The 12,394-nt window shown below is 44.3% G+C and overlaps 1 protein-coding gene across 2 annotated transcripts in view; it reads right to left on the reverse strand.

The window, feature by feature from the left end:
* Positions 1 to 9,361: 9,361 nt before the first annotated feature.
* LOC143806321 (calcitonin gene-related peptide 1-like) overlaps positions 9,362 to 12,394 on the reverse strand; it is a 31,190-nt gene continuing 28,157 nt past the window's right edge. For both annotated transcript variants that reach the window (XR_013221435.1, XM_077286599.1), the window contains exon 5: positions 9,362 to 9,769. The gene's annotated coding sequence lies outside the window, so the exon portion shown is untranslated. The remainder of the gene's footprint in view (positions 9,770 to 12,394) is intronic.

The raw sequence follows: 12,394 nt of genomic DNA on the forward strand, positions 1-12,394 counted from the left end.
CATAAGATAAGATGACATTACAAAATGCAAGTGATTTTTCAACGTTAATCCCATTTTATTTGTAATTGTACTGTACATACGATATTCAACTTTATAATATCTTTTTATACCTCTGTAAATACTGCCTACCTTTTTTGGAGTAAAATATTTTAAATTACTAGCTTGTCTCTCCTTACTCTATTACATACGGTCACGTCCTCTGAAGTGAACTACGCTACTAATCTGGGTTGGCTCCGGACCCATTAATAATTATGAAATCAGAGCTGGTTGGAGCAGAATTTGACCTGTGCAATTGCGAGGTTTGGCAGCAACCGGCGGCGTTGATAATTATTGTTCCTGCCTGAGTGTGAGTATTTATATCGCCCTAGCTGCAGCGTGCCTAATAGACAGTACATAGCAGGCAGCCTTTCTGGCGTCTACTTACCCTAGGTGCAGTACCCTGACTGACCTGAGGGTAAGAGCCAGAGAGCTGCAAGTTCCAAACAGGGAAGTGGGATATAGATAAATCCCCTTCAGAAAGAACCAGGGGCAACCAAACAACCCCGGTTCATTAGAAATTGGTGTGAGTGGTGGGGATGATAAAGGTATCCTCCCAGTGAACTGTGACATATTGGTGACAGCACGGTGGGATTCCTGACAGAGCCTGTAACACCAAGCTCATCACCTCTGTAAGAGACTGTAACATCAAGCTCATCGCCTCTATAAGAGACTGTAACATCAAGCTCATTGCTTCTATAAGAACCTGTGAAACAAAGCTCATTACCTCTATAAAAGACTATAACACCAAGCTCATTGCCTCTATAAGAACCTGTTAAACAAAGCACATTGCCTCTGTAAGAGACTGTAACATCAAGCTCATCACTTCTATAACAGACTGTATCAGCAAACTCATTCCCTCTATATCAAGCTCATCGCCTCTGTAAGAGGCTGTAACACCAAGTTCATTGCCTCTATAAAAGACTATAACATCAAACTCATTGCCTCTGATAGCCTGTTAAACAAACCACATTGCCTCTGTAACAGACTGTAAAGCTAAGTTCATTGCCTCTATGAGAGCTTGTAACACCAAGTTCATCGCCTCTATAAGAGACTGTGACATCAAACTCATGGCTCCTATAAGAGACTGTAACATCAAGCTCATTGCCTCTATAAGAGACTGTAACACCAAGCTCATCGCCTCTATAAGAACCTGTGAAACAAAGCTCATTGCCTCTATAAAAGACTATAACATCAAGCCTCTGTAAGAGACTATAATGCCAAGCTGATCGCATCTATGAGACTGTAACATTAAGCTCATCCCTTCTATAAGAGGCTGTAACACCAAGCTCATCGCCTCTATAAGAGACTAATATCAAACTCATTGCCTCTGATAGCCTGTTAAACAAACCACATTGCCTCTGTAACAGACTGTAAAGCTAAGTTCATTGCCTCTATGAACGCCTGTAACACCAAGCTCATCGTCTCTATAATGGACTGCAACACCAAGTTCATCGCCTCTATAGGAGACTGTAACATCAAGCTCATAGCCTCTATAAGAGACTGTAACACCAAGCTCATTGCCTCCAGGAGAGCCTGTAATATCAAACTCATTGCCTCTATAATGGACTGCAACACCAAGCTCATCGCATCTATAAGAGACAGTAACATCAAACTTATCGCCCCTATAAGACACTGTAACATCAAGCTCATTGCCTCTGAGAGCCTGTAACATCAAGCTCTTCGCCTTTGTAAGGGATTGTAACACCAAACTCATTGCCTCTATGATAGCCTGTTAAACAAAGCACATCACTTCTTTAACAGACTGTATCAGCAAGCTGATTGCCTCTATAAGAGACTATAACATCAAGGTCATCACCCTATAAGAGACTGTAACATCAAGCTCATCGCTTCTATAAGAGACTGTAACACCAAGCTCGTCACCTCTACAAGAAACTGTAATATCAAGCTCATAACCTCTATAAGAGACTGTAACACCAAGCTCATCGCCTCTATAAGAGACTGTAACATCAAGCTGATCGTCTCTATAAGAGACAGTAACATCAAGCTCATTGCCTCTATAAGGGACTGTAACACCAAGCTCATTGCCTCTACAAGAGACTGTAACATCAAGATCATCGCCTCTATAAGAGACTGTAACACTAAACTCATTGCCTCTACAAGAGACTGTAACATCAAGCTCATCGCCTCTATAAGAGACTAACATCAAGCTCATTGCCTCTATAAGAGACTGTAACATCAAGCTCATCGCCTCTATAAGAGACTGTAACACCAAGCTCATTGCCTCTATAAGAGACTGTAACACCAAGCTCTTTGCCTCTATGAGAGCCTGTAACATCAAGCTCATCGCCTCTATAAGAGACTGTAACATCAAGCTCATCGCCTCTATAAGAGACTGTAACATCGAGCTCATCGCCTCTATAAGAGACTGTAACACCAGACTCATTGCCTCTATAAGAGACTGTTTCAGCAAGCTCATTGCCTCTTTAAGAGACTGTAACACCAAGCTTGTCCCCTCTATAAGAGACTGTAACACCAAGCTCATTGCCTCTATAAGAGACTGTAACATCAAGCTCATCGCCTCTATAAGAGACTGTAACACCAAGCTCATCGTCTCTATAAGAGACTGCAACATCAATCTCATCGCCTCTATAAGAGACTGTAACATCAAGCTCATCGCCTCTATAAGAGACTGTAACACCAAGCTCATCGCCTCTATAAGAGACTGTAACACCAAGCTCTTTGCCTCTATAAGAGACTGTAACATCAAGCTCATCGCCTCTATAAGAGACTGTAACACCAGACTTATTGCCTCTATAAGAGACAGTATCAGCAAGCTCATTGCTTCTTTAAGAGACTGTAACACCAAGCTCGTCACCTCTATAAGTGACTGTAACACCAAGCTCATTGCCTCTATAAGAGACTGTAACATCAAGCTCATCGCCTCTATAAGAGACTGTAACACCAGACTCATTGCCTCTATAAGAGACAGTATCAGCAAGCTCATTGCCTCTTTAAGAGACTGTAACACCAAGCTCGTCACCTCTATAAGAGACTGTAACACCAAGCTCATTGCCTCTATAAAAGACTATAACATCAAGCTCATCGCCTCTGTAAGAGACTATAATGCCAAGCTGATCGCATCTATGAGACTGTAGCATCAAGCTCATCCCTTCTATAAGAGGCTGTAACACCAAGCTCATCGCCTCTATAAGAGACTAATATCAAACTCATTGCCTCTGATAGCCTGTTAAACAAACCACATTGCCTCTGTAACAGACTGTAAAGCTAAGTTCATTGCCTCTATGAGCGCCTGTAACACCAAGCTCATCGTCTCTATAATGGACTGCAACACCAAGTTCATCGCCTCTATAGGAGACTGTAACATCAAGCTCATAGCCTCTATAAGAGACTGTAACACCAAGCTCATTGCCTCTAGGAGAGCCTGTAATATCAAACTCATTTCCTCTATAATGGACTGCAACACCAAGCTCATCGCATCTATAAAAGACAGTAACATCAAACTCATCGCCCCTATAAGACACTGTAACATCAAGCTCATTGCCTCTGAGAGCCTGTAACATCAAGCTCATCGCCTCTGTAGGGGATTGTAACACCAAACTGATTGCCTCTATGATAGCCTGTTAAACAAAGCACATCACTTCTTTAACAGACTGTATCAGCAAGCTGATTGCCTCTATAAGAGACTATAACATCAAGGTCATCACCCTATAAGAGACTGTAACATCAAGCTCATCGCTTCTATAAGAGACTGTAACACCAAGCTCGTCACCTCTACAAGAGACTGTAATATCAAGCTCATAACCTCTATAAGAGACTGTAACACCAAGCTGATCGTCTCTATAAGAGACAGTAACGTCAAGCTCATTGCCTCTATAAGGGACTGTAACACCAAGCTCATTGCCTCTACAAGAGACTGTAACATCAAGCTCATCGCCTCTATAAGAGACTGTAACACCAAACTCATTGCCTCTACAAGAGACCGTAACATCAAGCTCATCGCCTCTATAAGAGACTAACATCAAGCTCATTGCCTCTATAAGAGACTGTAACATCAAGCTCATCGCCTCTATAAGAGACTGTAACACCAAGCTCATTGCCTCTATAAGAGACTGTAACACCAAGCTCTTTGCCTCTATGAGAGCCTGTAACATCAAGCTCATCGCCTCTATAAGAGACTGTAACATCAAGCTCATCGCCTCTATAAGAGACTGTAACATCGAGCTCATCGCCTCTATAAGAGACTGTAACACCAGACTCATTGCCTCTATAAGAGACTGTTTCAGCAAGCTCATTGCCTCTATAAGAGACTGTAACACCAAGCTCTTTGCCTCTATGAGAGCCTGTAACATCAAGCTCATCGCCTCTATAAGAGACTGTAACATCAAGCTCATCGCCTCTATAAGAGACTGTAACATCGAGCTCATCGCCTCTATAAGAGACTGTAACACCAGACTCATTGCCTCTATAAGAGACTGTTTCAGCAAGCTCATTGCCTCTTTAAGAGACTGTAACACCAAGCTTGTCAGCTCTATAAGAGACTGTAACACCAAGCTCATTGCCTCTATAAGAGACTGTAACATCAAGCTCATCGCCTCTATAAGAGACTGTAACACCAAGCTCATCGTCTCTATAAGAGACTGTAGCATCAAGCTCATCGCCTCTATAAGAGACTGTAACACCAAGCTCATCGTCTCTATAAGAGACTGTAACACCAAGCTCATCGCCTCTATAAGAGACTGTAACACCAAGCTCTTTGCCTCTATAAGAGACTGTAACATCAAGCTCATCGCCTCTATAAGAGACTGTAACACCAGACTTATTGCCTCTATAAGAGACAGTATCAGCAAGCTCATTGCTTCTTTAAGAGACTGTAACACCAAGCTCGTCACCTCTATAAGTGACTGTAACACCAAGCTCATTGCCTCTATAAGAGACTGTAACATCAAGCTCATCGCCTCTATAAGAGACTGTAACACCAGACTCATTGCCTCTATAAGAGACAGTATCAGCAAGCTCATTGCCGCTTTAAGAGACTGTAACACCAAGCTCGTCACCTCTATAAGAGACTGTAACACCAAGCTCATTGCCTCTATAAGAGACTGTAACATCAAGCTCATCGCCTCTATAAGAGACTGTAACACCAAGCTCATCGCCTCTATAAGAGACTGTAACATAAAGCTCATCGCCTCTATAAGAGACTGTAACATCAAGCTCATCGCCTCTATAAGAGACTGTAACACCAAGCTCATCGCCTCAATAAGAGACTGTAACACCAAGCTCTTTGCCTCTATAAGAGACTGTAACATCAAGCTCATCGCCTCTATAAGAGACTGTAACATCGAGCTCATCGCCTCTATAAGAGACTGTAACACCAAGCTCATTGCCTCTTTAAGAAACTGTAACACCAAGCTCGTCACCTCTATAAGAGACTGTAACACCAAGCTCATCGCCTCTATAAGAGACTGTAATATCAAGCTCATAACCTCTATAAGGGATTGTAACACCAAGCACATCACCTCTATAAGGGATTGTAACACCAAGCTCATCACCTCTAAAAGGTATTGTAACACCAAGCTCATCGCCTCTATAAGAGACTGTAACATCAAGCTCACCACCTCTATAAGAGACTGTAACACCAAGCTCATCGCCTCTATAAGAGACTGCAACATCAAGCTCATCGCCTCTATAAGAGACTGTAACATCAAGCTCATCGCCTCTATAAGAGACTGTAACACCAAGCTCATCGCCTCTATAACAGACTGTAACACCAAGCTCTTTGCCTCTATAAGAGACTGTAACATCAAGCTCATCGCCTCTATAAGAGACTGTAACACCAGACTCATTGCCTCTATAAGAGACTGTATCAGCAAGCTCATTGTCTCTTTAAGAAACTGTAACACCAAGCTCGTCACCTCTATAAGAGACTGTAACACCAAGCTCATTGCCTCTATAAGAGACTGTAACATCAAGCTCATCGCCTCTATAAGAGACTGTAACGCCAAGCTCATCACCTCTATAAGGGACTGTAACATCAAGCTCATCACCTCTATAAGAGACTGTAACATCAAGCTCATCGCCTCTATAAGAGACTGTAACACCAAGCTCATCGCCTCTATAAGAGACTGTAACATAAAGCTCATCGCCTCTATAAGAGACTGTAACATCAAGCTCATCGCCTCTATAAGAGACTGTAACACCAAGCTCATCGCCTCAATAAGAGACTGTAACACCAAGCTCTTTGCCTCTATAAGAGACTGTAACATCAAGCTCATCGCCTCTATAAGAGACTGTAACATCGAGCTCATCGCCTCTATAAGAGACTGTAACACCAGACTCATTGCCTCTATAAGAGACTGTATCAGCAAGCTCATTGCCTCTTTAAGAGACTGTAACACCAAGCTCGTCACCTCTATAAGAGACTGTAACACCAAGCTCATCGCCTCTATAAGAGACTGTAATATCAAGCTCATAACCTCTATAAGGGATTGTAACACCAAGCTCATCACCTCTATAAGGGATTGTAACACCAAGCTCATCACCTCTATAAGGTATTGTAACACCAAGCTCATCGCCTCTATAAGAGACTGTAACATCAAGCTCACCACCTCTATAAGAGACTGTAACACCAAGCTCATCGCCTCTATAAGAGACTGCAACATCAAGCTCATCGCCTCTATAAGAGACTGTAACATCAAGCTCATCGCCTCTATAAGAGACTGTAACACCAAGCTCATCGCCTCTATAACAGACTGTAACACCAAGCTCTTTGCCTCTATAAGAGACTGTAACATCAAGCTCATCGCCTCTATAAGAGACTGTAACACCAGACTCATTGCCTCTATAAGAGACTGTATCAGCAAGCTCATTGTCTCTTTAAGAAACTGTAACACCAAGCTCGTCACCTCTATAAGAGACTGTAACACCAAGCTCATTGCCTCTATAAGAGACTGTAACATCAAGCTCATCGCCTCTATAAGAGACTGTAACGCCAAGCTCATCGCCTCTATAAGGGACTGTAACATCAAGCTCATCGCCTCTATAAGAGACTGTAACATCAAGCTCATCGCCTCTATAAGAGACTGTAACACCAAGCTCATCGCCTCTATAAGAGACTGTAACACCAAGCTCTTTGCCTCTATAAGAGACTGTAACATCAAGCTCATTGCCTCTATAAGAGACTGTAACATCGAGCTCATCGCCTCTTTAAGAGACTGTAACACCAGACTTATTGCCTCTATAAGAGACTGTATCAGCAAGCTCATTGCCTCTATAAGAGACTGTAATATCAAGCTCATAACCTCTATAAGGGATTGTAACACCAAGCTCATCACCTCTATAAGGGATTGTAACACCAAGCTCATCACTTCTATAAGGGATTGTAACACCAAGCTCATCGCCTCTATAAGAGACTGTAACATCGAGCTCATCGCCTCTATAAGAGACTGTAACATCAAGCTCATCGCCTCTATAAGAGTCTGTAACACCAAGCTCTTTGCCTCTATAAGAGCCTGTAACATCAATCTCATCTCCTCTATAAGAGACTGTAACACCAAACTCATTGCCTCTACAAGAGACTGTAACATCATGCTCATCGCCTCTATAAGAGACTGTAACATCAAGCTCATCGCTTCTATAAGAGACTGTAACATAAAGCTCATCGCTTCTATAAGAGACTGTAACATCAAGCTCATCGCCTCTATAAGAGACTGTAACACCAAACTGCCTCTACAAGAGACTGTAACATCAAGCTAATCGCCGCTATAAGGGATTGTAACATCAAGCTCATCGCCTCTGTAAGAGACTGTAACACCAAGCTCATCGCCTCTGTAAGAGACTGTAACACCAAGCTCATCGCTTCTATAAGAGACTGTAACATCCAGCTCATCGCCGCTATAAGGGATTGTAACACCAAACTCATTGCTTTTTAAGAGACTGTAACATCAAGTTAATCGCCTCTATAAGAGACTTTATCTATAATGGACTCTAACACCAAACTCGTTGCTTCTATAAGAGATTGTAATGTCATGCTCATTGCCTCTGACAGCCTGTAAAACAAAGCTCATTGCCTGTATAAACAAACACCATAAGAAGGCTGTTAGGGCTAGCGGAACACACCGAGAAAATATAGTTTTTTATTGTTATTGATGCGTTCGCAGCCCGGGGTCCACCGTGCAGGAGAACCTGCTGCTAGCAAATGGCAGCACTATATGGCGGTATTGGCTAGCTCTGTTAACTCACAGAGCAGCCGTGAAAGCAAAGCTCTGCACCCTGTTAGACTTCACAGGAGCACAGGCTATCTGCCCAACAGAGAGCAGTCAGTGGTCATGCATGCACACAAAACTCCTCGCCGGAGGTGCCAGCATTCTAGGGCCTTATTTCAGCCAGGTCCCTGAATACACACAAACTCCTCGCCGGAGGTGCCAGCATTCTAGGGGCTTATTTCAGCCGGGTCCCTGAACACAATCTTACATGACCACACTGGCACAAAGCACATAACTTAGAAAGATACTAGCGCATGGCCATGCGGCCATGCGAGCCTTTTATAGCTGCAGCCAGGACAGGACCTTCCTAGAAGGACCAATGAGAAGCTGCCACAGAGCCTGAGCACCTTCAGGACCTTCCTAGAGGACCAATGGGCTTTGCTGCAGTATCCAAGCATGTGACCCTCGATCTCCAATGAGAGATCTTACCCTGGGCATGCTCAGAAGGAGAAAAGCAGGACTTAGTCCCAAAAGTGTCTGCTCGCCGCTGCCCAGCACTGACGTCAATGGCAGAAGCTGGAGAAGCAGCAGTAATCCTCCTCACAGAGTCAGACTGAGCGAGACGCTGGGACTGACATCTCCACTGAGCAACCTCCACTGTGGCAGGAGAAGAATGGGAGACTGCAGCGGAGATGGCCTGAGATTCCCCCTGTGCAGATGCGGGAACTTGACCCCTAACATAGGCCTCCTGATGTAAGATGGAGGCTGATGTTAGTGACATAAACCAGAGGCCAGTGTGACTGAGAGGAGATGGTCATATAGTACTGCATTGTGGGTCTTGAGTTTCTTATGAGGTCACTGGGGACAGTGTTTGTCCTGTGAATGATGGTGTAGTTCTACTGATGTTCTGTCCCTCCATATAGAACATTCTGCGCTATGTCATGTGGGCACAGAACCTGCTAATCAGAAAACCAGTCTCCGGTCCTGAAGCTCCCAAGGGGTGAGAGCTTTATAAATATGGGGTTCAGTCTGGACGCCATATTCTACTGGTGATGTGAGGCCTCTGGGGGTTATCACTGGCCACCATTATTTACCTGTAGTGGATAAAACCACCATAAAGAAAGGAGCAGGAACGGCACTGTATCTAAAATACTTTTTAATCTTGCTGAAATACACAATTGATACAATGTTTCTTCTATTTGTAACATACTGTACAATCATGTCAGTCCAAGGCACGGCGCACTCCACTCATCCGGCCCAACGGAGACCTGTACAGTGCAGTCCGCCAGGACGCCGCAATGTAAAGAATCAATGGATGCCGTCAGATTTTATTTTGAAATATAAGATATAAAAAGAATAGACTCATTTGGTTGTAATAAATACTTTTCTCTCTGTCTCTATACAATAAATAACAGAAGGGCGCTAGCAATGGGTTAAAAATGCAAAACAAAAAAAAATGGGTCTTGGTTCAGATGCAGAACGGTTTTGTTTGATCTTCGTGATGTGGTGTTTTTGGAAGAAAGTTGAATTTTCATTTTCATGGCAATCTACAAAAAAGAAAAGAAAATTATATTTTAAAAAATGTAATAAAAAATAAAGAAATGTCTATGTGACATAAACGCTTGAGAGAGTGAAGTGCTAATAAAGTGACTGCAGCGTCACACTGCTGCTGAGCATGTCTCGTCCTTGCACAATGCTTCTCTGATCCACATGTGACATGGTGGGGGATAGTTACAGTACATCGGACGAGAGGCGCCATATTCTCTTCAGAGATTACATCCAGTACAATGTCATTGGCCAAGAACATCCACTGAGGGTGACGCCCAGGAGGACTCTGATCTGGAGCTCCGCCCCTGCAGAGCCCTCCACGATGTAATGACTCATTTCCATCCTTGATACGCTTGTGACTATTATACTATCGAAAGCCTCAAATGAGCGTGATCCCCAATCTGATGAGGGTTACTGGATCAGCCAAATATTACTGGCATTGTCAATGTCAAATTGTATAATGATTATTTCTTAATCTAGATGTAATTTGTATTAATATTATCAACTATTAATATTGCCGGGATAAGGAAACATTAGTAATGGTGGTTATATGGTTACGGTAGCTCAGTGTTAGTGACTATTCATTTACATTACTAATATTACTACAATAGGAGCCATTGTGTTAGATTAGTGGAAGGTTGGATCAGTAATAGTCGTTGTTGGGAGTAGTTACTATTGGGTTAGTTTAGTAACCATTGCTAATGAGATAATTTGTAACCAGGTTACTAATAGGGTAGATTCGTGTTAGCTGCATTATTAGGATGGGTTAGTAGATAATATTATTATTATTATACAGTAGTAGCCGTTATGTTAGATTAGCAGTCGTTATTAGTAGGGTAGATTGGTACGAATAGTCCTAGTCCTAGTTTATTAGGACCGCTTAGTTTAGATGAGTGTTAGTGACTGTGCTGTTAGTTTGGTAATAGTTTAATTGTATAAAGGGAGTCTGTCACCCACAAAGTAACACTTTTATTGCTCACCCCTTTATGTGGGGGGCACGGCCCCTAGAAATATCACACCAGACAGACATTTAATGGTGTATTTTCAGAAGAAAAGGGCCCAGGCTCTTGTCTTCATTGACAGGTAAGTGTGTCCGCTGTCTAAACTCACTTGTACACTGATACTGGAGGGCCCCATGGTCACACTCACATCCTGGCTGCGGACGCACTCTGACACCTGCCTGTCTGCAGCTGAGGACATTGAAGACTTGTGAGCTGCCACTGCTAACACTGTGCCCGCAGCCTGCACCGACACTGAGTGCACCGCCGGGCTCCTACAGTGTCAGTGCACAAGCGCATAAACAGAGATTGCTTCTAGCCAGCATTCACCATTACCAAGTGAGCGCTATGAATCAAGTTAAGGGACTGGGCTTAATATTGAAAAGAGTAAGAGTTCACCACGCCATAGGCCACGCCGGGGGTTCGCCACGCCATAGGCCACACCGTAGACCATTCCAAGGGTGCACCACACCATAAACCATTCCAAGGGTGCACCACGCCATAGACCATTCCAAGGGTGCACCAAGCCATAGACCGTTCCAAAGGTGCACCACGCCATAGGCCATACCATAGACCATTCCAAGGGTGCACCACACCATAAACCATTCCAAGGGTGCACCATGCCATAGACCATTCCAAGGGTGCACCACGCCATAGGCCACACCATAGACCATCCCAAGGGTGCACCACACCATAAACCATTCCAAGGGTGCACCACGCCATAGACCATTCCAAGGGTGCACCATGCCATAGGCCACTCCAAGGGTGTACCACGCCATAGGACACACAATAGACCATTCCAAGGGTGCACCGCACCATAGACCATTCCAAGGGTGCACCACACCATAGACCATTCCATGGGTGCACCACACTATAGACCATTCCAAGGGTGCACCACACCATAGACCATTCCAAGGGTGCACCACACCATAGACCATTCCAAGGGTGCACCACACCATAGACCATTCCAAGGGTGCACCACGCCATAGACCATTCCAAGGGTGCACCATGCTATAGGCCATGCCATAGACCATTCCAAGAGTGCACCATGCCATAGGCCACGCCAAGGGTGCACCACGCCATAGGCCACACCATAGACCATTCCAAGGTTGAACCACGCCATAGACCATTCCAAGGGTGCACCACGCCATAGACCATTTCAAGGGTGCACCACACCATAGGCCACACCATAGACCATTCCAAGGGTGCACCACGCCATAGGCCACACCATAGACCATTCCAAGGTTGAACCACGCCATAGACCATTCGAAGGGTGCACCACGCCATAGACCATTTCAAGGACCATAGGCCACACCATAGACCATTCCAAGGGTGCACCACCCCATAGGCCACACCATAGACCATTACAAGGCTGCACCACACCATAGGCCACACCATAGACCATTCCAAGGGTGCACCACGCCATAGGACACGCCAAGGGTGCACCACGCCATAGGCCACACCACAGACCATTCCAAGGGTGCACACACCATAGACCATTCCAAGGGTGCACCACGCCATTGACCATTCCAAGGGTACACCACACCATAGGACACGCCAAGGGTGCACCATGCCATATGCCATGCCAAGGGTGCACCACACCATAGGCCATGCCAGGGGTTCACA

The sequence above is a fragment of the Ranitomeya variabilis genome, chromosome 2, assembly GCF_051348905.1.
Source record: "Ranitomeya variabilis isolate aRanVar5 chromosome 2, aRanVar5.hap1, whole genome shotgun sequence".
NCBI lineage: Eukaryota > Metazoa > Chordata > Amphibia > Anura > Dendrobatidae > Ranitomeya > Ranitomeya variabilis.